A 27,025-nucleotide genomic window follows, 5' to 3' on the forward strand; every position below is an offset into this window, starting at 1 on the left:
TGCGCTATGTGTGCCTCTGATGCAAATCTCTCTGCTCCCCAACACACACACACACACACACACAAATGCACACACACACAGGCGCGCAGAAAACTAGTTCCCACTGTCACCACCAGTGAAAACACCCCTCGTAATTTTGACAAGAAGGGCTCCCGCTGAAAGCCGAAGCGCAGAGGGCCCGGAGCGCGCTGTGAGTGCGGAGGAACGCGGCCGGGCGGGGGAGGGGAGAAAGGCGCGGCCGGGACTCAACACTGTGCGGCGCGGCGCTTGCGGCTGGAACCTGGCCTGGAATGCTGTAGTCTGGGCTCCAGTTTCCCGCCCAGGCCCCGCCCACACGGCCGCCTTGCTGGTTCGCACCGCTGCTCCGGCCACCGAGGAGCCCAAAGTTGGTGGTGTCCCGCGGACTCCGGCGCAGAGCGCGAGGGAGTCGCGGCCGACTCCGGTACCCCGAAGACAACTGGAGGCCGGTGGGGAAGGCGGGTCACTAGGGGCCGGGGCGAGGGAGTGGGGATGCGCGGGCCCTGCGCGCCGGCAAACAGGTTGCGGCGGAGTCCGGTCCCCTCCCCCTCTCTGCCGTCCCCGCCGCGACCCGATTCCCGCCCTGTCCGGGGAGCGAACCCAGCCGCCTCCGGGGCGCCCTTCTTCTTCCTGGATTCCCGCGGCTGGACCAGAGCCCCTCTGGCAGCCGGGTTAAAGGCTCCTTCAGCAAGGTCAAGGCGCGGCCGGCTGGCACCTGGGGATTTTTTTCCAGTCGAGCACTGGCTTTGCAATCGCATTGTTAAGGATCATGGCAGCGGCAGGAAATCCGAAGGGCCCCACAGGTCTGCGCGAGGGAGGATTTATTTTACAGCACGGAACAGATTCAGACAGATCGGGGATTTCAGTGGGAGGGGACAAGAGGTTTCAGGACGCTGGAATGTGGCAAAAACAAAACACTCCCCACCCATGCACACCACCATCTCCTGACTGCGGGCTAGGGGGAAGGGAAGAGTTCAGGGCCAATGTGTCCCAGACTTCAGCGTTCCCCAAGGCTCTGTCAGGGCTGGGGTGGCTTATCCCTCTACAGACGAAAATCAAGATTTAAAAGCACACTCTTACTGTGGTTTCTCTATCAAAGCCTATCAACGTGATACACAAGCTGCGGCGCTGGAGGGAAGCGGCGAGACGGGGAGAATAAACGCAACAGAAGCAAACTGCTGTCTGCAGAGGGGAGAGGCGAGGGGACTGAAGCCATACCCGGCCCCAGCCCCATCCCGTCCCCATCAGCGCCGGGCTAGCCCAGGAAACCAGGAATAGGTGTAGGTAAGGGTGGCAGCCCGGCGGAGCCAGCGTTCTACTCCCTCTAACCCCTCGCCAGCTTGGGCCTGGATGGCTGGGCTGCCTGGGAATCTCCAAGGGGGACCAGGCACCGCGGGCAGGTTTCTAAACACGCGAAGGGCACAGGGTGTGAAAGACGAGCAGGGGCGCCCAGGAAGGGCGGAAAAGAGGGGTTTTGGGGCTCCCTAGGACACCAAGTCAGTTTCTGAAAACGGCGTTCCCTGGAAGGCCTTCCAACACCTCCGAGAGAAGACTTAGAGCTCTGAAGACTCAACGAAACCTGAGTTCTGACTGACTCCTCCTCTGCGATCAATTCCGGATGCCCCCACCGAGTCCTTGCCTCGGTAACCGGTTCTTTGGGGACAGCAGCATCAGCACCCTACGCCCATCGCACAAGTGGGCGCCGTGGTGCGAGGCGTATCCTAGCTACCCGGGCTGGGGTGGGAGCGCCCCGGTACTTACACTCCCCAAGCAGGCAAACTTTAAGGCTTGTCTTTCGAGAACCGGGTGCTCGCATCACAGTTCCGGGTAATCACCGAGCAGCTTATGTAATTGCCCGCGATGCCGTTCGGCAGATCTCTCTCCTTACGCGTCCTGAGAGCTCAGTACATGGGCACCCTCTTCCCCCCACCCCCCACCCCGGCGATCGGAATCCCGAGCGTGCCCCACTGCCACCTTCTACAAAGCAGCAGGGTGATCTCGTGTGCTAGTCAAACACCAAGCCAGCATGCAGGTTCCGGCAAAACCCTGGCTGCCTCCCTGCGCCCCTTTCAGTGCGTTGATGGTTTACGGATAACTGCATCTCTATAAACCCTCTCTCCAGGGTTAGGGGGTGGGAGGGAGTTAGAGATAGGGTGGGGGGTTGGCGCGGTACTGTTGAGGGCTCCTTACCCAAATGAACAGTAAGGCACTTATCCACATGGACGCGGGTGCATAAATCGCCTTAACGTTTTGCCCTGAAAGGGGAGCCAATTTCCAAAGTTAAGCATCACGCAGTTGAATTTCCAGTACTTTCCAACCTCGCCTAGGCGGGGGCAGGCAGAGAAGGGGCGGGCAGCAGGCAGCTAACTCGCCCGACCACCCCGCCAAGAAGGACTCACTAGTTGAACCCCCTGCCCTTCACCCAAGTAGTTGGTTGTGTATTCCTCTGTTGGCGTGTGTGTACACAAACACACACACACGCCACCCCACTACCTTCCCGTCTGCTCCTCCAATGTAACGACCGCATTTAAAAATGGCAATTAAAATGACTAAGGAGCTCGGTGATCACATTTCAACCCTGGGCACATTTCCTGAAGCTGGGGGTGAGAGTAGTCACACAGTCACACTCACACCCGGGAGCCCTCCAAGCGTCCATCCGGCGGCTGCAGCCTCAATTGGCTCCGAGACGAACGTCAATACCGCGGCCGGGCGTCCGGTGAGGAGACGCGGGCGACCCACGGGTTGCAGAGGGCGAGGAGCTCGGGTCGCATCTCCGGGTTGAGCTCCAACCACCGCCCGTGCGGGGCTGCTGCAGCCGGCACTTGCCCCGCAGGGCAGGCTGCAGCCGCTGAAGCCCGGCGCTGCCTCGCGGGCTCCTCGCGAGCCGGGAGCCTGGGGCGGGCTGGTCTGCAGAGGGGCTGCAGGCGACGGGGCTGGGGCGGGGAAGGGGAGCTGGGAGAGGCAGACGAACCTGGGGCGCGCCGCCTCCCTCCCACCCGCCTCCCACCTCCCTGCCCTCCCCCAGCCCTTGCTCCCAGGCTCCAGTCCGCGGCGGGCTCCGGGGGCTGCGGCGGCTCGGGGCTCCAGACCAGCTTGCCCCTCGACCACCCGCGCCCTAGCCTCCCTCCTCTCGGGCCAGGGGAGCAGGCAAACATCTCCCGGAGCCCTCGGCAGCCGGGTGAGCTACCCGAACCCTGCCTGGGCCAGCAGTGCAGAGGACGACGGAGCTGGCGAGGCGTCGCCGCGGTCCCCAAGGCGCTTTTCCGTAGAGCGGATCACGCCGCCTTACCGTGGCTGCAGGCTGCTACCGCCGGGGAAGCCGAGAGGAGGGCGGCAGGGAGGCAAGGCGCCGCGCCGGTGGCTCCTCTCTCTCTCGGCGGCGCGGCTCCACTGCTCCGCGAGCCGGAGCAGGGCGCCCAGGAAGGAGCAGGTCCGGGCTCTGCACTCAGCTCCAGCGAGACCAACAATAGCTCCCGCGGGGAGCGGAGCCCCAGCGAGCCTCCAGCCGCGCGCGCACGCCCGGCTCCCGCTCCCGGCCGCTCCCGGCCGGCGTCCCTGCCAGCACTGCTGCCCCACATGAAACAGCTGCAATCCCGAGGCTTCTGGGGGGTTGGGGCGGGTGTGTGCGCGCGCGTGTGTGAGTGTGTGTGTGTGTGTGTTTAATAGCTTCCCTTCTCTTCTTCCCCTCCCTGCCTGCTCGCCTGCCTGCCTCCGTCCCCCACCCTCGCTCTCTTACACACAGAAAGAGAGGGCGAGCGAGAGAGAGACACACACACACGCACACGCACACGCAGGTTACATGAATGGGAGGCGGGAGCCAATCCTATGAGGCCGGCAAGCCGCGCGGCGCACGGGCGCTGGGAGCAGGGCTGCCCTCCGGCGCCGGGGGGCGCCACGCAGGTGATGGGCGCCTCTCCGGGGGCCACGCGGGGCCGCTCCCTCACCCCAGTCTCGGTTCCTCTCTCTCCTTCCCCCTTCCTCTCCGTCGCCTTCTCCATCTTCTCTCCTTTTACCTCCTTTGCTTTCTCGAGTTCTCCGAGTCTCTCAGTTCGGTATCTTTCTTGATCTCTTTCTTCTTTTACCCTCCTTGCTTGCTTTCTCTCCCCCTTTCTGAAACTTTCTCTTTTCCTTTCTGGACTTCCTTGTACTTCCTCTTCTCTTGCCTTTTGTTCTCTTTCCTCCTCCTTTGACATTCTCTCCAGGGTCCCCGTAGCAGGGTCTGGTCTCCTCTCCCTCCTCTTCGCCTTTCCCTGGGTCTCTCTGGGGCCCACGGCCTCCCTTCTGCCTGCCCGCTGGATGTTACTCCACACCCCCCACCCCAACACTTTTCTAGGGACGGTCTCTTTCAAGTTGCTACTGCAGCACAATCAGAGGTAATTAAGAACTAAGATCTTGAGTTCCTTCCTCAGGCATGCAAGATGCCCAAAGAAAGGCCCTCCTTCCTCGGACAACTTCCCCAAAACCATGGTAACAGCTACTGAGTCGTGATAACAATCACTTAAAAAATAGCAGTGATTGCAGTCCAAGAGATTTCTGTCCCTCGAATGTCTGGATCGTGATGGCAAGCACATTTCCAAGAGAAGGGCATTTTTATGTGATGAGAGTGGTAGTTTGACTGAGTGGCAACTTGGAAGGGCTTTGGGGAAGAGACTGGAGGAATTCCCACTCCAGCCCTGCTGCCTGCTGGCTGTAGGACTTAGTGCGAGCCATTTCCCCTTACCCGGCTTCAGTTTTCTCATCTATAAAATGGATGATACCGACTTCACCAGTTGTGGTGAGGATTAAAAGAGAGAACAATGGAAAGAAAGCACTGGGTGTATATGAGACACTTAATTTACATTAGTTTCCTTCTTTAAGACAACTTCATGATCTTCTGCTACACTGTGTCTCTCTGATCTAAAGTAGTTAATGAAGGAGGAAATGTGACAATGCTAATTTCACATAAATGTGAAAGGAGGGGTAGGCTATTTTGAAAACTCTTCTGTGTGGTGAGGAGACTGTCTAGCCAGTTGCCATATGCTGATTATAAAGGCATCACAGATTATAAACGTGGGGTGCTGGAATGCCCCTTCAACATCTCATAACTAGGGCATCTCAGAAAGGCAGGGATGGGCTGGGGTGGGTGGGAAGTTTCCACACAATCTGTCCAATCTATTTTTAAAATCTTTATGATAAGTGTACAGTGACCAGTGACAAAGCCTCTGAGATTAACTAAAATGTCGAGTCTCTGCCTTAGAATAGCATTTATCAACTTTGTGTCCTCACTGCAGACATCAAATGCTGGGCATCAGCTGTGATTGGCAGTTAGATTTAGTCCTTCAACAAATATTTGTTGACCACCTACTTTGTGGCAGGTGCTGTGATAGGTCTCGGCATTCATTGGTGAGACAAACAGGCCTTGTTTTCCAAGCTTACAGTTCAGTAGGCATGTTTCATGAATGTATACTGAGAAAATGAGACACATGTACCTGAAGGAGTAACATTGGTTTGGTGGACAACTTCTTTCATTATAGGAGATCCAACACAGGGAGTATAAGAAAGGGATCTTTGAGAGTGATAATTTTGCAAACCACTTTCAGTCTATGCATTTCATTTGACCAGTGAGAAAAATGAGACCCAGATGCTAAAAGTAGTGGGTAAAAGTAGGTAAAAGTATGTTGAGAAACAAAAAATATATATAGTTTCAAAGTATCTGCCCACATGATACTGATTAATTTCAAAGGAGAAAATAGTAGCTTTTCAATAGAAAACCTGAAAGACTCCATGTTGAGTGATTAAAATCAGTATTACCAGGAATGTGACAAGTAGACATCATGTGGCCCCTGATATAGTACACTGGAAGAACATATCACTTCTGTGATATTCCTGGTAGACATGAATAACCTGAATCTAATCATGAAGGATGCCCAATGGAATTGCTGGGAGTAAGTGAAGATTTCCCATAGGAGGTGACATTCAAGCTGAGAATTTGTTGTTTTTTGTTTTGTTTTGAGACAGTTTCTCACTCTGTCACCCAGGCTGGAGTGCAGTGGTGCCATCTTGGTTCACTGAAGACTCAACATCCTGAGCTCAAGTGATCCTCCCATCTCAGCCTCTTGAGTAGCTGGGACCACAGGCACGTGACACCACACCACACCAAACTAATTTTGTTTGTTTGTTTTACAGATGAGGTCTCACTGTGTTGCCCAGGCTGGTCTCAACTACCATCAATTCTCTGATCTAGGCCTCCCAGAGTGCTGGGATTACAGGTGTGAGCCACCATACCTGGCCTCAAGCTGAGTTTTGAAGGCAAGGAATTAGCTAGACCATGAAAAGAGGGGAGATGCTTTTTAGGTACAGGTAACAGTATGATGACATGGACAAAAGTATGAGATACTCATAGCAGAGTTGGACATATTGGGGGAGGGTCTTGGAGGAGTCTAGAGGAGTTCTAGAGTCTAGGATTGGATTTTGACAGGGCCTGAAGGAGGCTAAGGATCCGAACATCTTGAAAGTTCAGGTACTGGGGTAGAAGTAGGGTAGACAATTAGTGAAGGCTTTTAAGAAGAGGAAGGATGTGATCTTAAGTGTGTTTTTAAAAGATAATTTGGCAGCAGTGTAGAGAAATGGATTAACTGGGGTGACTTAGGAAGACTAGAGGCAGGAATAAGTAGGTCATTTAGGTAAACTAAGGCAGCTGCAGTGAAGCCAGATAAGGGAGTTGAGATTTGAGAGAGATTAAGGATGATTTTGGTTTCTGATTGGATGGGGGTAGCAAGGAGAAGCCCAAAGTGACACTCAGTTTTCAAGCTTGGATATTTCAATGGAAGGTGGTACTTACTCATTGCAATGTCAAGAGTATTCAGGAGGAAGTAGAATTCAGGGAGAATTTTAGAGGGGGAAAAAAGGTCAGTTGCTACCATGTTATAATCTAACTCTATAGCTAACCTGAGATTCTCCTGTATGGCTGCTCTGTGCCATAGGAAACACTAGTTGTAAAATTCAGCCTAAGACCTCCAAATAGCCAGCACTATGTAATACCCAGAAAAACAGGAGATTGGATATAATGACAGTACATTATTTGTAATAATGGGAAAAAAATGGAAGCAGCCTAAATGGTCAAATAAAATAAGTAAATTGGAGGACAGCTTTTGTTGGAATATTATGCAGCTACTCGAAAGTGTTTTTGCAGTTTTTCATGCCATAAAAAAGTATTGGCATATATAATATTTTAAAAGAGAATTCAAAATTATTAGCTACATAAAAACCCTCTTGCAGAAAAGTCTGAAGAAAAAAATGCCAAATATTAACCGTGTTTTCCTCTGGGTGATGGGGTTATTAGTAATATATATTTTCTTCTTTATACTTTTTCTGGTATTTTATAATCTTCCTACTGTAAACATCCATTATTCCATTATAAAAACTTTTTAAAGCTGCCATTAAAAAAACACAAAGACATGGCTATGATCATTCCCCCCACCCCCCGACTGTATCCCTTTTCAATCCACCCTTCCCACTCCTCCTGAAGAGTAACTGCGTTTTGAGATTTATCTTTGAGAGTGAAACAAGGAGGCATTTAGCAAATCAGGGGAAATTCTTAGCTGGGCTAGAGAGGAGGAGAGGGCATTCTTACAGAGGCAGATACATTATGAGAGCTGTTGAAACTGTACATATTAAAGATGTTTGCATTGCCCTCATTGATTCTGTGATATGTTATAAGGAAAAGAAAACATATAGTGGGGTCAAGAAAATGTGAGTCTTTAAAGGGCAAGTTTTAATTAGCAAATGTATTTATTTGCAAAAAATCCTTCCCTTCAGAGTCCAGCAGTTACTAGAAAATTGTTTCAGGGAGTAAGTACTTCAAAGCAAGAAGACACTGAGGAGCAAGAGGCAATGCCTCATGCCTGTTGTCTGACACCACATCAAATATGCAAGTTGGTTACTTAGGATTTGGACACCTACTGATAAACGCCATCAAACTTCCATAATTAGAGGGTGAGAAAAGTGCCTGCCAGAGGATAGTCTCGGTCTTTGGAAAGGTTACTGTAAATAGTTCCCTCATAAGGTTCCATCTGCATCTCTGATTTTTCATCTCACAGAAATATTTACCCTGTGGGTAATTTCCCCAACCTAATAATAATATCACCATACACAGCATGGCCCTTTCACCTTTTCAAAGGGCCTCCACATCTATTGATAGACTCAATCCTTGTACCCACCCCTGCTGGAATCCTACTTCCAGTGTGAGCCAAGAGGAAGAGGGACCCAGAGAGGTTCAAACAAAGAGTCAGAGCAGGGGCTAGAACTAAAAGAAGGAATAAAAGACATTCTTGGAGAGTCTTCTGTGTGGCGCCGGAGCTTCCACGGTGTGTTATCACATAGAATTGTTGTGATAACTAGAGAGGGAGAGTGAGCACACTGAGGCTTGTGAGGTTCTGGCTCAGCCAAATCAGAATCAGAATCCAGCTTTCCAGAACTCCCAAGCCACTTGCCTGTCTCAGCACAGCCCCATTTTTAAAAGCCACGAGGTGAGACTGGTGGTGATTTTCTGTCTGACTGACTCCGTTTAATCTGTGAGCTGTCTTTCTGTGAGGTTTGTCTAACCTGTGAGTTGTCTTTCTGTCTTATAGGAATTAGAAGCTAGTGTTTGGGGATTTGGTGATAAACAATGACTTTTGGATCATCTCATAGAAAATAAGGGGAAAGCCTCTGCTTGGGTTCACCATACATACTCACTTTTAGGGAAATGATTAGAGTTTGTCCTCCATTTCACACCTCATCCTGAAATGTTTAGCAAAGTATTGGCACTTACAGGTTCTTAGTAAATATTTCTTCACCGAGTGAAGAAATGAATGCTAATAACAACAATAGCTAGCATGCATTGAGTGATGTGCCAGGGGATGAGCAAACAGCATTATCTTATTTAAATTGTAATGCTATACTTTGTGGTAGATGTAATTATTATCCCTAATCAATGGGTCAGAAAACTGAGAAGTTAGGCAAATTATACAGTCACATAACTAATAAATGGCAAGGCCAAAGTCCACCTTGGATTGCTCTTAGCTACCACGCTGTGTTGGATGGATGGATGGATGGCCGGATGGATGGATGGATGGATGGATGGATGGATGGATGGATGGACAGATACAATTAATAATACCAGCAGTGCGCCGGGCACGGTGGCTCAGGTCTGTAATCCCAGCACTTTGGGAGGTTGAAGTGGATCACCTGAGGTCAGGAGTTTGAGACCAACCTGACCAACATGGAGAAACACCATCTCTACTAAAAATACAAAATTAGCCAGGCGTGGTGGCCCATGCCTGTAATCCCAGCTACTCGGGAGGCTGAGGCAGGAGAATCTCTTGAACCTGGGAGGTGGAGGTTGTGGTGATCCGAGATTGTGCCGTTGCGCTACAGCCTGGGCAACAAGAGCGAAACTGCAACTCTATTAAGAATAATAATAATAATAATAATAATAATAATAATAATAGCAGTGAAGTGAGCTCTGCATGAACGGCAATACATTTTATGGTATGGCTACTCTTGTCCATTACTCTTCATGGTTGCACCCTGTTTATTTCCTTCATTGCATATTTTACAAGCTGCAGTTACTTGTTTCTGCATTCCTTTTACTTTTAACATCTGCCCAACTGCAATCAATATAAGTTTCGGAAGTAGAGTGACCAGGAGTGTCTTGTTCACTGTTGTGATCCTCAGCACCTAGCACAGTGCTTGCCACAAAGTAAGTGTTCAGTAAATATTTCTAAAATGAATGAATGAATGTGGGCTCCCATCCTTCTTAAGCAGTGGAATGCCTGCAAGCATATATATATACCTATGCACTGTTGATAGGGGGTATTTTACACAAATTTACTCCATCTCCATGCCAACGGTATACTTTCTGCCTTTGAGGGCATATGGCTTGGGCAGTGGGGCTCAAATTCAGGTAAGCCTATAATGGTTCTGATGTCAGATTGTACTCCTCCACTGACATTTGCTCCCAGATAGCAGGGAAAACACTGATCAGAAAACAGCAGCATCTGTTGTGGTCAAAGGTAACGAGATGGCAAAACTCCGTGGTGGAAGCATCCCCTGATTAGGTCAGGCTCCACTCTCACAACAGAGAGGCACTGTATCAGCTGAATTGCTTGCATAATATTTCTTTCTGAGGGCTGGTCTCCTTAAAAAGAGCTCTCCTAAAGCATTCTCCTGCATGCTTAATACCATGGGATACTCTCCAAAAGGGATGCGCCAATTTTTTGTCCTATATCTTCCCATCATTTGCCTAACAGACTTCCTTGCCACTCATGTGAATTTGCCTTTTTCATGCATCAGGTGACAGGTGCCAGTCGTCTGCAAAAGTAAATTACATCCATTTCTTAGTCTTACAAGTCTGCAGCCTTCATTAGATCTGCATATTTGTCCCGAGGACCATGGGTGAGGTAATCAAGAATGAAACAGACAGAATAAACAAAAGAGCCTCCACTAAATAACCAAAGCCTCTGTGGGGTAATTCTAATGATGGTCATGTAAATGATGTGTCAGACGCTGACCTAAAGCCTTGCACATATTCATACATTTAATCCATACAACAACCCTATAAAATCAATTCTTTACTACTCCCAAATCAGATTGCAATTCAGTACTTCAAGGCCTTATCAATCTGTCGGACAATTAGGACCTATACCCTGTTCTGTTTTCCACATTATATTTTTCGTGTATAATACATCTTGAAAATAGATGTATTTATCTCAATATAAATAGGTGTATATATGTGTATAATATCTTGGAAATTGGTGTATTACTTTTTATACTTGCATACGTTTTAAAAGACATTTGACTTTTTCATTGATTCATAATGATTGTACATATTTATGGAGAACATGTGATATTTTGATACATGCATGCAATATGTGATGATCAAATCAGGGTATTTAGGATAATTCATCACCTCATTTATCATTTATTTGTGTTGAGAACATTTCAGATCTTCTCTTCTAGCTATTTTGAAATATAAACTCAATGGGCTGAGCGTGGGGGCTCATACCTGTAATCCCAGCACTTTGGGAGACTGAGGAGGGTGGATCACTTGAGGCCAAGAGTTGAAGACCAGCCTGGCCAACCTGGTGAAACCCCATCTCTACTAAAAATATAAAAATTAGCTGGGCGTGGTGGTGGGTGCCTGTAGTCCCAGCTACTCAGGAGGCTGAGGCAGGAGAATCACTTGAGGGAGGTGGAGAATGCAGTGAGCTGAGATCATGCCACTGTACTCCAGTCTGGGCAACTAAGTGAGACTCAGTCTCAAAAAAAAAGAAAAGAAAAGAAATCTACACAAAATTATGGTTTACTATAGCCACCCTATTGTGCTATGAAGCACTGGAATTTATTGCTTCTATCTAACTGTATGTTTGTATCCATTAATCAGCCTCTCTTCACCCCAACCTCCAATGCTTCCCAGACTCTAGTAATTATTGTTCTACCCTCTGCTTCCACGATCACTTTTTTAGCTCCTACATATGAATGAGAACATAAGACATTTGTCTTTCTGTGCCTGATTTATTTTACTTAACATAATGATCTCCAGTTCCATCCACATTGCTGCTAAATGACAGGATTTCATTCTTTTTTATGACTGAATAGTACTCCATTGTGTATATATACCACATTTTCTTTACCTGTTCATCTGTGGATGGACAGATAGGTTGATTTCATGTTTTGGCTATTGTGAATAGTGCTGCAATACACATGGGGGTGCAGGTATTCCTTTGTTATGCTGATTTTTCTTTGGATAAATACCCAGTAGTGGGATTGCTGGATTATATGGTAGCTCTATTTTTAGTTTTGTTGAGAAACCTCCATACTGTTGTTAAAGCAAACTAAATATGGTCTGAGAAGGGCTCCATACTTCTATATTTGAGTCCTTGTGGATGAATGTAACTTCATAGGTAGACAAGATCGAAAGCCTAACTTAGGAATACGTGCCTATAACAATAGCTGAGTCCCAGCAGTCACACTTCAACCACTCATACACGGCTGAATGTACAAACTGTGTTCAAATAAGACAAACTCCAAACTGTAACCAATCCAGCTGTTTCTGTACCTCACTTCTGATTTCTGTATGTCACTTCCCTTTTTTTTGGTCTATAAATTTGTTTTGACCATGAGGCACCTATGGAGTCTCTCTGAATCTGCTGTGATTCTGGGGGCTGCCCGATTTGCAAATTATTCATTGCTCAATTAAACTCCTTTAAATTTAAAGTTTTTGTTTTAACACTGTTTTTCATAATGGCTATGCTAAGTTGCATACCATTTTATTATATAGACATAGCGTATGAATTTAATCACAGAGATCACAGCGATTCTGATATATTTACTTAAATAAATCTCAAGCAAGTAAACTAAGGTAAGACACATAGTAGCTGCTCACAAAAGTTAAATTACATTATTGCTGTCAAATCTGTTGACTATTAAAGTAACCCAGAGGAAATTGAAGTTTCAAATCAGTTTCACAAGGTATACATTTTAATTGATGTATTGAGGCAACTGACAAACCATTGGGAGAGGGCTATAGTATATATTTCAAAATGTTCACACTGAATGTAAAAAAGAAAAATATGAAAAGAAGAAAACATAGGTGATAATCTACATGATTTTGGATGTGAAGAAGGAAGACCTTTTAAAATGTAAGATGATAAAGAAGATATTGTAAAGAAAAATTTTAGTACGTAAAAAAATAAAACGTTTGTATATTTTAAAAATCGAGATCAAAATCAAAAGAACAAAATTCTGGGGAAGTATTTGAAACATACATGAAAATGTGCTACTATTCTTAATATATAATGAGGTCTTATGAATGTATAAGAAAAAGACATTTCAATAAAAAAGTGCACAAAGAAAATGCCGTCTCTACTAAAAATAGAAAAATTATCCAGGCATGGTGGCGGGTGCCTATAATCCCAGCTACCAAGGAGGCTGAGGCAAGAGAATCGCCTGCAGGAGGCGATGGTTGCAGTGAGCCAAGAGCGCACCACTGCACTCTAGCCTGGGCGACTGAGTGAGACTCTGTCTTCAAAAACATAAAAATAAAAATAAATAAAAATTTAAAAAAGCACAACTAGGCATAAGACATATATTTAAATCATTAATTAATAACTCCAAGAAATGCAAGAAACAAAAACATTGAGTTGTTCTGTTTTTGCTTATCAAATGAGAAAACTATAAAAGAAGAATAACATATACAGAGAATAGTTAACTCTACTTATACTGCCCATGGGTATATATTGGTACAACCTTTCCAAAAACTAATATGGCAATATATACTCAAAACCTTTTATCGTGTGGAGCTTTTGACCTAGGAATCTATGTCTACATTTAATGAAGTTAATTCAAGGAAAACAATTATAGGTGGACCCCCAACATTATATAAAGGGGTTTCATCAGTGTTAGCAATAGAGGCCAACTGGGAACAATTTAAATGTCAAGAAACTACTAAATGATCAAATGTATTATGGTACACCATTGTATGATGAAATATTGTACAACCATTATAGATCATGTTATAGAAGAATTTTTAATGAATCTGGAAAGCAGTCACAATATTTTTGTGACCTTTCTTTAATGTATTATGAAAAATTTTCCCCAAAATAAAAAAACCATAAATTGATTATAGCAATTATTTAGCTTCAATTATTGTCAATTCATGTCCAATCTTGTTTTATCTACACCCTTCTCTACCCCCATTATTTTGAAGGAATTTCCCTGATTGTTTCATAAATCTCTCTATTTTTAGTTTGTTTGTATCAGGATCCAAATAAACTCCATGTGCTACAATTGGTTGACTTATCTCCTAAGTCTCTTTGGGTTTTCAGCCATCTATTCTTTTCCCTGCTCGCACATTACTTTTAAAGAGATTGGGTGGTTTGTCCTGTAGAGTTTCCCGCAATCCAGGTTATTGATTGCAGCCTTCTGGTGTGGTTTAACATGTTCTTCTATGTCTTATATTTCCTGTAAACTTGTAATTTATTCTAGAGGCTCAATCCAATTCAGAGTTAATTTTTTTTTACAAGACTGCTTTATAGATTGTACTGTGTACTTTCACAAGTCTTTGTATTGTTAGCAGCCTTTGCTGCTCATTTACTAAATTCATCATCTCACTAGAGTTTGCAAACTGATGATATTCTATCATTGCTTCCTTACTTTTAACATGAATACTTCAATAAAAAGAAACTTCCCCTCATGAACTATTTTGTTACCAAAAAGACAGGATAAATGTTTGATTTTTTTTCATTTTATTTGCCAGATTTCCAAAGAATGAGTTGGTTCCTTAGAATCTTCCAGAGGCAAGCAAAGTGTGTGTGTGTGTGTGTGTGTGTGTGTGTGTGTATGTGTTCCTATTTTATGAATCAGTAATGAGCTCATGTATTTAAATATGTTTAATATATTTTCATTTATATATTGATGTCCAAATTGTCCCACCTTTGGTCTGTGGTGAACATCTTCATATTAATTCTCAAGTGTTTGATAGCCTTCTTTCTTTCTGGAATAAAAGATGTTCTAGGCTCATCTTACATCTTTCCTAAGCCAGACTTGAAATTGTCCAGGACTGCCTCCTTTCTTTTTAAATGGGAAATGGTTTTTAGAAACCACAGTCTTGTTACTAGGAGTTGCTCATCACCACTGGGTTGGTATTGTTTCTAGCCTTTTTCTATTGGAATGGCTAGGATATATGTAATTTTTTGAAAAGAAAATTTGCTCTGAGTTTATACCAAACTTATAACTCAGTTTTTACTTAACCTATCAGTCTTCTATCTGTCGCTCCTTTCTTCCATTACAAATAATAAATGATGCTGTAGAAAAATATGTAATTTGGGGAAATAGCCATAATATATATTTCAGTGGAAAATAATCATATATATATACCAAATATATACCAGTAGTTATTTCTTAATAAGATTAAAATGAATTTTTAGTTTCTGTTTTTTTTGTTTTTTTTTTTTTTTGCTTTTTAGTATTTAAATATTTCCATAAGGAATTCATTTTATTTTTGCTATAAGAAAAAATTTGCTAAAAAAAACAAAAATAAGCCAGATGGCATAAATTATAATATAGTAAACTGTCTGCCAATCTTACACGTGGGTAGAATAATGATAATTCATTACATCTGTGGAGTGCTTTACAATTTACAAAGCATTTCACATCTATTATCTTTCATGATCATCACAACAGCATTGTGAGGAAGATCGAATAGAAATACTGCTTTATAGATAAGAAAATTGAGGCTTGAAAGGATCACATATGATGGAATCAAGGTTAGAACTCGGGGCTCCTGATTTGGTCAGTGTTCTCTCCCTGACCTCTCTATCTCTAGATGATTGTTACTATGTTTTCTTTCATTTTTCAGGAAGACAAGAAGACCCTGTAATGTTCTGCCTACTATTTCCAACGCTATCCTTAGAGCCCTCTTTCTTCAGCATAAGACTTAGAGGCCCAAAATGCCAGTACTTCTTTTACAACTTTATTTTTGTCAAAGTTATTCATTAACATAATTTTAAAAGCTAAATATCCCACAAAGATTTAATGCAAAACAGAGTCCACTGACCTACAATTCACCATCCAACTACACCTAATATTTCCTCTCCCCTGAGGCAACCATTTTAACTATTTGAGCTGTTTCTTCTAATTTTTATTACCATATTTCTAAATATTCTGCTTCTAGTATATTCTTGATTCTTTAATTGTTAGAAACTATCAGTATACTTCCTACTATTGAAGATGATCATTTAACTTTTTCCTCTTTATAGATACTTCCCTTTTCCCTATATCTTCAATGCACTTATATGAGAATTTTTATGTTAGTACTGTCATTATTATGAGTGTGTAATTATTACTCTCAACTAAGCCATGTAGTGTACTATTATTTACTATATTGTTTTAATTTTTGTTTTCTCTTGAGTTAATAATTGCCTCTTTTCCTTTCATATTTGCTTAGTGTTTTAGGTACTTATTGCTATTTCATCCCCAAACTACCAAATTATAAATATTCTCTCAGTACATTCCAGTATATCAGTCTATCCCTTCCCCTCCCCTCCCCTCCCTTCCCCTCCCCTTCCCTTTCTCATAGAAATTTTATTTCCTTTTGTCTAAACTGTTCCCAATGTGGGCTCCTTACTTTCTAGGACTGCTGCATAGTTGTTTTAGGATCCCTTGCCACCATATTCCTAGGGATTTTATTGGATCTCTCTCTTGTATTTGTACCTTTTGTTTCCAGGATCCTGTATCTTCCTCTTTGTTTTTTTCCTCTGTATGCTGAGAATAAGTGTATGGAAGGTAAAGTTTTTGAGACCTGCTATGGCTGGATATAGAATTCTAGATTGAAAGTACATTCTTTAGTATTTTAATGACCTTGATGGTTTTATTGTCCTCTTGCTTTCAGCGTGGCTTATTAAGAAGACTGACGGAATTTTGTCTCTTTCTCCTCTTTGGGTGGCCTTTTTATTTTTCCTGCTCTCTGCAAGTTTTTAGGATGGTCTCCTTTTCCCAGGGTTCAAAATTATATGAGGATTGGTGTGGGTCTTCTTTCATCCAATGTGCTGAACTGTGGCTGAGTTCTTCTACTCTAGAAACTCTGAGAAACTTATTTATTTCATTGATAATTTATTTGTTCTCTAGTTCCAAAGTCATTTTATTCAGATATTGAATAAGATATTGAACCTCTCAGACTGTTTCTAATTTTTTAATCTTCTCTTTCCTATTTTCCACATTTTTGTCTCTTTGTTTTACTTTTGGGAGATTTTCTCAGCTTTGCCTACCAATCCTTCTGTTGACATTTTTATTTCTGCTGTCATATTTTTAATTTTCAGAAGCTTGTTTTAGTTTTTTGTTTTGTTTATGAAATGAGGTCTTGCTCTGTTGCCCAGGCTGGAGTGCAGTGGTGTGGTCATGGTTCACTGCAGCCTCGACCTTCCCAGCTCAAGTGATTCCCCCCTCCTCAGCTTCCCGAGGAGCTGCGACTGTCACCATTGGGAGACAGTCTCACCATTTCTATACAGATTTCATTTACTTCTCCTGTTCCTTTTTTTAGCACAGTGTATCTACCTTTAGCTGAGCTGTTTTCCACAAGTCCAGACTTCCTCAGGCTCACTTACTATATAGTCAGTAAATCTCCAGTCCTCTCCTTGGGGGTTGACAGTGCAGGCACTCCAGAAAACAAAACGGAGAACGGAACCTTAAGACGAACAACCAATTTTCCTTTTTTCCAACCCCACCCAGGCCCCTACTTTCAGAAATGCCTGAGGCTTCCCATTTCTGAGGTTTCCTTGTGCTCTGAAATGAAAATCAGATCCCTTCTGGATGTTTTCCACTGATAGCTTAGGTTTCACTTTCTCATGTCTGCCTGTCAATTATTTCTTGTCCATCTGCTTTATAGTTCCAAAATGCTATTGTCTTCTCTTTGGTTCTTTTTTCCTTTGTAGTTTTCTGCTTTGTTATCATTTCTCTGTCATTTTAGTAGGTGTTAGGGGAAGAACAGAGGTGGAAGTGTGTTTCTTCCTCTGTGTGTAACTGAAGTTCAAACTCTTCTTCCAGGCCAGTATTTTAAAAGGTGTTCAAACCACACAAGGGTCTTGGCTCTTTCTCTCTCTGAGAAGCACTGTGGCTCCACTGTTTACAGGATTATAGATGAATCCTGGAACCCGAGTGCCATCATCTTTAAAATACAGATAATAACATCTGCCTAACTGGTTATTGTAAGGGTAACTGGGATGATGTTTGATCTGTAGTTTTAGATTCTAATAATTTGAAGAATATCAATAAAAAGCAGCTATGTTGTTTTTAGTATTATAATTACTGGCAGACTGTGTTAGGGGTGGACAGCTCATTAAGTTACTAAGGGAGGTGGTAAGGCAACAGTAGGGAACTAGAAAATCCTCTTCTACAAATGCTTTGGTAACAAGTCCTGGATTGTAGAAAGTAATAATTGATGATAGTAGCTAATATTTACTAAGCGCTTATTATGCTTCAATTAGTGTGCTTTACAGGTTATCTCAAGCATCACAACAACATGATAAATAAACACCATTATTATCTTCATGTTAGAAATGAGCAAATTGAGGTGTGGTGATGTTAAATCACTTGGTCAATCTCACACAACAAAGATGTGGCAGGTCTTAGATTAGAACCCAGAGTTTGCTTTAGAGCTGTTACTCCTAATACCAAGGCCAGAGCTTCTCAAATCTTAACATCATCATGAATCCCAGGGGCTCTTGTTATGCAGCACAGCTCTGGTTCAGTAGCTCTGGTGTGGGGCTGTGATTCTGCATTTCTAGCAAGCTCCCAGGTGATGCTGATGCTGCTGGTCCCAGGACTACAATTTGAGTAGTGCCCAGACTGTGCTCTCTATGTTGGCCACATCGTATGGAACCTAATTTTTCCCAGGTACAAATGGGACCACAAGAACAGTGATGGTACCTGTCACACTGTCATCCTGGCCTATGGGCATAATGTGCATAAACAGAACCTCAGAAATCATTTCTCCTACTGCACACCCTCCCCAGGAGCCCTGGCATGTCTCACATACTTTTAGCCTTCTCTACTGCTTTGGCTGCAAGATACTCACTACTTTCCACCGCCTTTGAAGTCAAAGGTAGACCCTCACTGTTACCTGCTTCTGCGGCCTTCTCTGAGCACACCATGCCTGGAGTTTTAACTCTGGGTATTCTGAAATACGCAAGAGCCTTAAGGTGTAGAAAGACATTGAGTTCCTTCCCTCCAGCCCTCAGCAGAGTTGTGCTGTGTTCACTGCAAAAAACAAGAAGACCCTCTTCCACTCAGGGCTGCCTGGGCCCCAAGTAGCATTACTTGTGCTCTGGATCTCTCAGGTTCCCTTGTGAACACAGCGCTGTTAGCTGCTGCCTGTAGCCTTACTGCCCTGGGAAAATATGCTGTTGTCCTGCCTCCCTTTTTCTCTCACTAACTGAAAATTGCTGTCGTCCTGCCTCCCTTTTTCTCTCATTAGCCTCTGCTTCAGCTCTCTTAGAATTAACCACCCTGGAAGCACGTCAACTCAGGCTAACTTCCAACTTGTGGGGGAAGGGTGAATCTCAGCTTAGGCTCAACTAGAACCATACTCTGGTATGACACAAAGCATAGTAAAGGAGACATTGGAGAGGCACTTCAAAGATTCAGAAATCATAATGAGGCAAGGGAAAGCACTGGAATAAAGCTGAGTCTGAGGTGGGAGACCCACTTCTGCCCCAACTTAGCTGTGTGACCTTGGGCATTTTAGCAACCCTCTCTGATTGTTCCAAAACTATAAGGAGAAAGAGGCTCTAGATGACCTTCAATGTGTACCTTCCCATTCTATATGATGTTCTGTTATCTTCTAATAGCACCTAGTGATTTAGATACGTCTATAAGAAATTATTCCTACTTGCCAAGCATTTGTTCTACTAAATAGAAATTAGAGCAGTGCTAAATAGAGAGTTCAAATGTAAAGCTAGGTCAGGCACAGTGACTCATACCTGTAATTCCAGCACTTTGGGAGGCTGAGGCGGCGGGTCACCTGAGGTCAGGTGTTCAAGACCAGCCTTGGCCAATATGGTGAAATCCCATCTCTACAAAAATACAAAAATTAGCCAGGCATGATGGCAGGTGCCTGTAATCCCAGCTACTCGGGAGGCTAAGGTGGGAGAATTGCTTGAACCCAGGAAGCGGAGGTTGTAGTGAGCCCAGATCATACCATTGCACTCCAACCTGGGTAACAGAGTGAGACTCTGTCTCACAAAAATAAATAAATAAATAAATAAATAAATAAATAAATAAATAAATAAATAAAATAAAATAAAATTAGCCAGGCACGGTGGCACACACCTGTAATTCCAGCTACTTGGGAGGCTAAGGCACAAGAATCGCTTGAACCTAGGAAGTGGAGGCTGCAGTGAGTTGAGATCATGCCTCTGTAACTCCAGCCTGGGCAACAGAGCAAGACTCTGCCTCAAAATAATAATAATAAATTCATTAATTAAAAATAAATGAAATGTAAAGCCAAATAGCTTAGGCTCCCCCATCACTAGCTCTGTAATCTTACTTAAAAGTCACCCTTCCTCTCAACTTTTTAGTTTTCTCACTGTAAAGTGAAGGGGTTGTACCAACTGAATTCATTGTAATAAAGGCTTCAAACTGGAGGCTCTTGGGCTTCATTCAGTCTGCACACATGTTTTGCTTAATCCATTGAGTATTTTAAAATTTTTCAATCAGTTACTAACATTTAAAAATTAGGAGTTTTTACATAAAAATCTGGTTATCTGACTTTTCTTGAAAGATCAGAAAATCTAGGTGACATGGGTCAACCATTGCTACAAAGCCACTATTGGCTGAATTGCACTGCAGCCATCTTTTTAAAAAGGGGGATGCACCCTCTGCACTGTCGCAGCTCCTACTGGTTCCACATTACTCATTTATATTACTCAAGTCCTATAAGTATTTGAGTTTGTGATCCCTGGACAGCCATCATACTTATGAGCTGTGTAATATCAGGGGAGTACTTATCCTTTTTAAGACTCAGTATCCAAATTATAGAATGGGAATAATAAAATGTTCACTTCATTGCATGGGGTGTATTAATGAGACAGAGCAGTGATCAGCAGACTTTTCTGTAAAAAAAGAGAAAGTAAATATAGGCTTTGCAGGCCATATAAGATCTGTGTTACGTATTCTTTTTGTATCTATTACTTCTCTTCTCTCTTTTTCTAAACAGTCTTCTAAAAATGTGAACATTCTTAGTTCTCAAGCTATACAAAAATAGGCTGCAGGTGGATTTGGCCCATGAGTCATAGTTTGCTAACCCCCTAAAATAAAGTATTTGGAGCACATACAATAATGCCTGGCATGCAGTGAATATCAATAAATGTTAATTCTCATTATTTCAGTATCAGGTCTCTCATTCTCTTACTCTCAGACATGAGTGGACTCCACAGTGCCCATCAGAACTCCCCATTGCCATTTCAGTTCTCTTCTGACAACGCAGAGGGGGACAGCATTTTGTCTGCTGAGACATGTTCTTCTAAACAGAAAGTGCTGCATGGTACATAAAGAGCTCCAAAGCAGCACAACAAATATAGTGCAACTGTGTCATCACCATGAAATCAAAACCATTGTTTAAGCCATTTGCTAAACCACATCCCCATTCCAGTTATTCTGTCTGAAACATTACCAAACAATCACAACTGGACGGAGAGCTGGAGGTCCTGAAAAATCTGATTATAGGTTTTCTGTTCTCATCGCTTTCCTCCTTTGTTTTGGTCCTTTAACTCTCCTCCTCCCTAAACACCTTGTGCTGTATTATTTATTATTTAACTTGAATGCCAGGGATGCAGCTTGAGATGGAAGGCACTTGACAAAATAAAATTGCATTGTGTTGTAGGACTCTCATACATGCAGCTTGGCATAATTAAAATAAGAGAGACATGATATTGTTTGCTCATTCAAAGAATGTGATGACTGAATCTAAAGAAATGTCAGTTATTTTTCTATGGTATCCAAGGAACCCAAGCAGAACATGCATTTAAATAAAAGAGCCAAGGAGCACATCAAGAGCTTGTCCAAAAGATACATGTACTTTTTTTCCTCTTACTGGTAATTCACTAAGAAATGGAACAAAATCATATATGGGTGATAAGCCAAGTTCCTAGAATGGCGTTGACCCAAGTTTCCTGGATCTGGGCCCTGTGCATCATGGTTATGAGGATTCACCATAATTGCAGTAATTTAGCAAATACTATATGAGCCCCTACTGTGTGCCAAACCCTGTGCTAAGTACTAGAAATGGAGGGATGAGTAAATTGAGGGTCTCATGTTAAGCACATAATTCCAATCTAAACATGAAGTATTAATTAGTGGTATGATTGCAAGAGCCAACACTTGTTAAGCATATACTCATGCCCAGCATTGTTTTAGTGCTTTTTAGTTGATGAATTTATTTAGTCCTCTCAACATTCTTAAGGGTTATATGCTACTATAAATTTCCATTTTGCAGATGGGGAAGTGGAGGCCAGAGGTGAATTGAATTATTTAAGGCCACACAGCCAGTAAGTGGAAGAGCTAAGCCTGACTTCAGGGACAAATCCCTTAAAAGGCACTAAACAGCCTCTTAATAAAAGGGCTTGAATCATGTTCTGGGAATACAGTGCAGCAAAGACCCTAATTCTGCTTTGGGGGTCAGGGAACACATGGGACAACATGTTTGTCTCCAAGATTCCTTTCACAGGGAAACCGAGCCAGACATTCTAGGCAGAGAAGGAGCATATGTCCAGAAAATGGTATTTGTAACAGCCTCAGAAAGAGAATATTTAATTTTGACTGTTACACTTGCCTTTAAAGAAAATAACATTCAGCATTGCCAGTAGGTTCTTATTCAATATTAGTCTTCCCTGCAGTTCCACAAACTTCAGGAGGGCAGGTGCCTGTCTTATTGACTACTGTGTGTTTAATGCCTAGCACATGCTTAATAAATAAATTTTGAGACACATGAACAAATCTAGTCAAGGTAGAACAGTAGGATAATGATAAATCTAATATTATCCGCCATGGACAAGGGTTAATGCTCAGCTTTATTTGATACCCATATTAGCATTTTAAAATTCTAATTTCACACTGCTCTTTACTAGACATGACCATGGTATTCCTAAAAGGCTTTAAAAGCATAATATTGTGAAAACTCCCATTACTATATGTATCAATAACATTTTGTATATATATCTGAATTATCCTATGCACAGAATTCTAAGCAGAATGCTGTACTTAACCCATGATAGCCATTAATTAGATAAAATGAAATGATGTTACAGTTGCTTGCAGCACATTTTAAAGTGAAAACCCATGTTTGACAATAAATGAATGTTCTTTTTATCTCCTGTAGAAGAAAACCAATGGCTATTGTAGAGACCTCCCAAACATGCCTTCCCCTAGTGAAGCTAGCAGAGCCATCTGAAGAAAAGAACTATTTTGACTTTGCTTTAGTTAGATCAACAAATATGTCTAAGGCTGGGGGTAAACGGGGGAAAAAATGGGATCTATTTGCCACAGGGTAGAGCTGGAGGAGGTTTGGCGATTTGATTATTTCCTCTTAAGATGTCTCTGCAAGTATCAAATTGAGAACAACATCTATTTAGAAGGCTTGTCATAGATACTGTTAAGTGCAGGGGCAGGGCTTAGTAATTTTTTTCTACCAATAAATATTTTTATTAGAAAATTATTGTAGTAGAATGATTCAGAGGTTTAAAACAGGTATTTGAATTTTCCATAAAATAATTTCCCAAGACTGGGCCACGGAGAATTGTTTACCTACAACCATGCAAAATAACGCACGATTATAATTCCTAACTATCTAGAGTAAGCCAGAGTACTGAAATCCAAGAGCAGTGTTCATTTTTGCCTCTAGTGGGCACTACGCTCATAAATGAAGGCAGCCAGTTCTGACACCTACTCTGTGTTGGGCTTCCTCTGGCAACAGTTGAACTTTCAGGTTGTTAAATGTATTCATGAACGAAGGAAAGAGGAGAGCTTTGTGTTAACCTGACCTGAGTTCCACTTCTGGCTGTACTACTTAGTAGCTGTATGTCTGGGCAAATCATGAGGCTGGCATGGAACAGTATGCCCTCTCCTCTCTGATTACATTTCCAAATCTGAGCGTGGAAAAGAAATGACAGAAACAGCCATTGAGAGATAAAACAAGTAATAACTTGCCTGATCCTGAATTGGAGAGATTTACAGTTGGAAACAACATATTACCTGGCCCTGCCCTGAGTTCTGAGACAATATGTAACATCAAAATCATCATATGTATATGTGTGTGTGTGTGTATATACACATACATACATATATATATATATGTATTTCATTCCACAAATATTTGTGGTGTTGTGGTATACTTACAACACATCAATGACTGTGCTAAGGAATGAGGATTCATGTAGAACAAATGTAGACATGGTCCCTTTGGAGTGGTTCACAGTTAACAGATTCTTCCATATGCATATCTCAGCAATGTGAAATAGGAGTTGTTGATGACCCAATATTACAGATGACAAAATAGAAGCCAAGAGTCAGAAAATCTGAATGTAACACAAGAAATTGGAATCAAGAGTAACTCTCAGAAAGTCTGGCTCTAAAGCTAGTGTTCTCTGTACTGTACTTGTGGACTCTCCATTTTATATCAACAACAGCATAGATATCTGTTTAGTGTTGGACAGGTGGCAAAGTGCTTTTTGCTGACTCAATTTCATTTAATTCTGTGATGTAGATATTTTTACTATTATCTCCACAATTCATTGATAAAATTGAGACCCAGAGGGATGTGGTGGCTGTCCAAGATCACTCAAGTAGCTAGAGTCAGAGCAGAGACTAGATTCCAGTGTTTCTGATGCCAAACTCTGTCCACCATACATGGACTCCCAGTTTAAATATTTCTAAATTCAGAATCTTTGAGCCTTATTTTCATGGTCTAGGATTATTTCCATGACCTATGTAAATTATAATTAAATCCATGCTAATAGGCCATTTTGTGGCAAAACCTCAATAAGCAGTGAGCCGAGGCCTGCAGGCTTGCAAAATTATTTATGGTGAACTCCGATGGCTGCTATTACTCAATCTATATGTGTTGCAGCAAAGTGTTTACTCCTCTATGCAAGCTGGCTACTCAACTACATTTTTCTTCATTCCCCCTCAGCAAAATTGGGGAACCCAGCCTCTAGCATATGGAAGCATTTCTATGCTGCTAGATTTTCTGATGAGCGTGGGATAGGGATGGTGGAAGTATGATTTGCAATGATGTGTTGGAAGAAACATATATTTCCAAGTGAGGCTGATTGGACTAGGTTCCATGTGACAAAAGTTGTCTCCAGAAAAGACGTTTTTTCTTCCACTTTACCCCCACTTCACCATTTGTTAAAATCAGTGATTTCTGAATCTGTCTTAACACTTGTGAAAACACAAAATCCAGAAGATCCGGGCTTTTTTTTTTTCCTATAATGCTGAACCTTTCTGGTGGGCTCAGGTTTCTGCAAAGTGCTCCCAAATGGGCACAGACAAGGAGCTGAGCACTTCCTTGAGGTGTTCGTGACCACACTAAAGATTTTTTAAACTAAATTAAATTACTACATGTGTAAGCACTGTGTGAATAGATGGCACTTTTAAACTTAGTATGCCTAACATGTTAATTTTATGAGTAAACCTATACATAATACATTATTCTATTCTCAGATGAACAAAGGGCTGCTCCAGCTGCCAAGGGCGTGGAAACAATGTGACATATATCTTTAGTGTTCTAAGAAATATCCTTTTATTTCTCCTTGAAATGATACTTTTCCCTTTATTTAGACTCAAATTTGTTTATGGCGCTGGTCTACTGCATCAGGTAAAGACCTGTCAACCACATAGGAGCTTTCTCTACCTTGTTTTCTATTTAGAAATGCATGGAAACATAAAGAAACTAGAGGCTTCTGCATGACTTTGAAGGACACATGGATAATTTGAAACCAGAGTATTTGATGTGTGCCAAGGACCCTATCCCCTGCTTTGTCGTTTTAACAATGCCTTAAGTGTAAGTGTGTTTGTGGCTTTCTTCTCAAGGATCTCTCACAGACATCCTCTCCTTCGTTCCTCCCAGCATCCCTGGATGTCTGTCTTCAGGGATTGTTATTATCCCTGTTTTCAAATGACAAAACTCAGGATCTGAAAGACTATATAACTTCTTGTAGGTTACACACAGAGTGAGCAGGTGGAGTTCAGGTCTCGGCTCTTCACAGTCTCCCGGCCCACTTGCTGCAGGCATGTGAGTATCCAGGGTGCTCTTCCCAGGACTGGGGTGAGGAGCACTGGAAGTCAGGGGACAGAGACTTCCTGGGCACCCTGGCTCCTGCATTAATAGAACAAGGGGGCTGACCTGAGTACCATCCCTACGGCTTCCTTCTTTGACACTCTGCAGGTTTTGTACTTTCAAGGATCTAAACCTTGAGGCAGTGACTCAAAAGGTCTTGGATTTGGATGTTTAAATTTATGTACTGCCTTTCACATGTGTCATACACATCAAATTCATAAATACTTAAAGGTAATAATACTATTTCTTAAAGTACTCAAAAGGAGGTGGGGGGATTGAAATTTTACTTAGATCTGACATCGCCATTGAGATATTCACATTTATATGTTTTTCCCCAATAACTGAACTCCCGATGGCAAAGTTATTGGATTTGGTGCCATTGTACTCCCTTCCTGCTACCATCTCCACACCCTCTTTTTTCTGTCTCAGGAACTAGCACGGTGCCTGGTGCCTAGCTAGCTACTCAATAAAGAGCTGCAGTTTAGCTTTGCCATTATTTTATTCTTATTTAATTCTACCTAATATATAAAGCCACAGAGATTTTTGAACATAAGTTTAAAGAAGTGATAATAAATGCCTCCCAAAATAAAGTAACTCTTTATAGAAACTTATTGAATCAGTATTATCACATGTGCAAGTTATACTCAGATAATATGCAGGTCAATTAAAAACAGGGCCACCTTCTAAGAAGGTTTGAAGAGTTTCCAATGTGAAGGGCACTGAATACTGTGTGTGAAGGCATGCCTGATTTTCCAGGACACTTCTTTTTTTCCTGTAATTTTACCTTTTTCAATTATTTTATTAAATGTACAACCGGATATAATTCTACCTTTAAACCATTGTTAGATTTTTCATATAAGTTCATCAATTTGAAGCAAACAAATCCTTTTTCAGGCCAAAATCAGGTCTCTTGATTTTTATCTTGGAGAAATTAAGTCCCTGTAGCTTTGTGGCACATGAGAACCCTCTTGGGTGTACTGGCAAACACAATCCTCTGGTTTTTTAACCTAGGACCCACAAGACACTCTCAAATCAGTTTTCAAAGCACCCATGCATTGAGAGTACGCTGTGTGAGGCATTGTACTGTTTGCAGTAACCACGAAGGCTGACTCTGTCTCCATTTTATAGGCAAGGAAACTAAGGCTCAAAGCCACATGG

General features: G+C 42.6%; 1 protein-coding gene across 15 annotated transcripts in view; it reads right to left on the reverse strand.

The window, feature by feature from the left end:
* TENM4 (teneurin transmembrane protein 4) overlaps nucleotides 1-27,025 on the reverse strand; it is a 3,083,677-nt gene that overhangs the window by 777,555 nt on the left and 2,279,097 nt on the right. For 4 of the 15 annotated variants that reach the window (XM_073019785.1, XM_073019817.1, XM_073019822.1 and 1 more), the window contains exon 1: nucleotides 3,308-3,960. The exons of 4 other annotated variants lie outside the window; for them this stretch is intronic. The gene's annotated coding sequence lies outside the window, so the exon portion shown is untranslated. Of the gene's footprint in view, nucleotides 1-2,649; nucleotides 2,908-3,307; nucleotides 3,962-27,025 lie in introns of those variants that run through there. 7 more of the 15 variants (XM_073019824.1, XM_073019819.1, XM_073019812.1 and 4 more) reach the window with 4 other exon arrangements.

This window comes from Chlorocebus sabaeus, chromosome 1 (genome assembly GCF_047675955.1).
Source record: "Chlorocebus sabaeus isolate Y175 chromosome 1, mChlSab1.0.hap1, whole genome shotgun sequence".
NCBI lineage: Eukaryota > Metazoa > Chordata > Mammalia > Primates > Cercopithecidae > Chlorocebus > Chlorocebus sabaeus.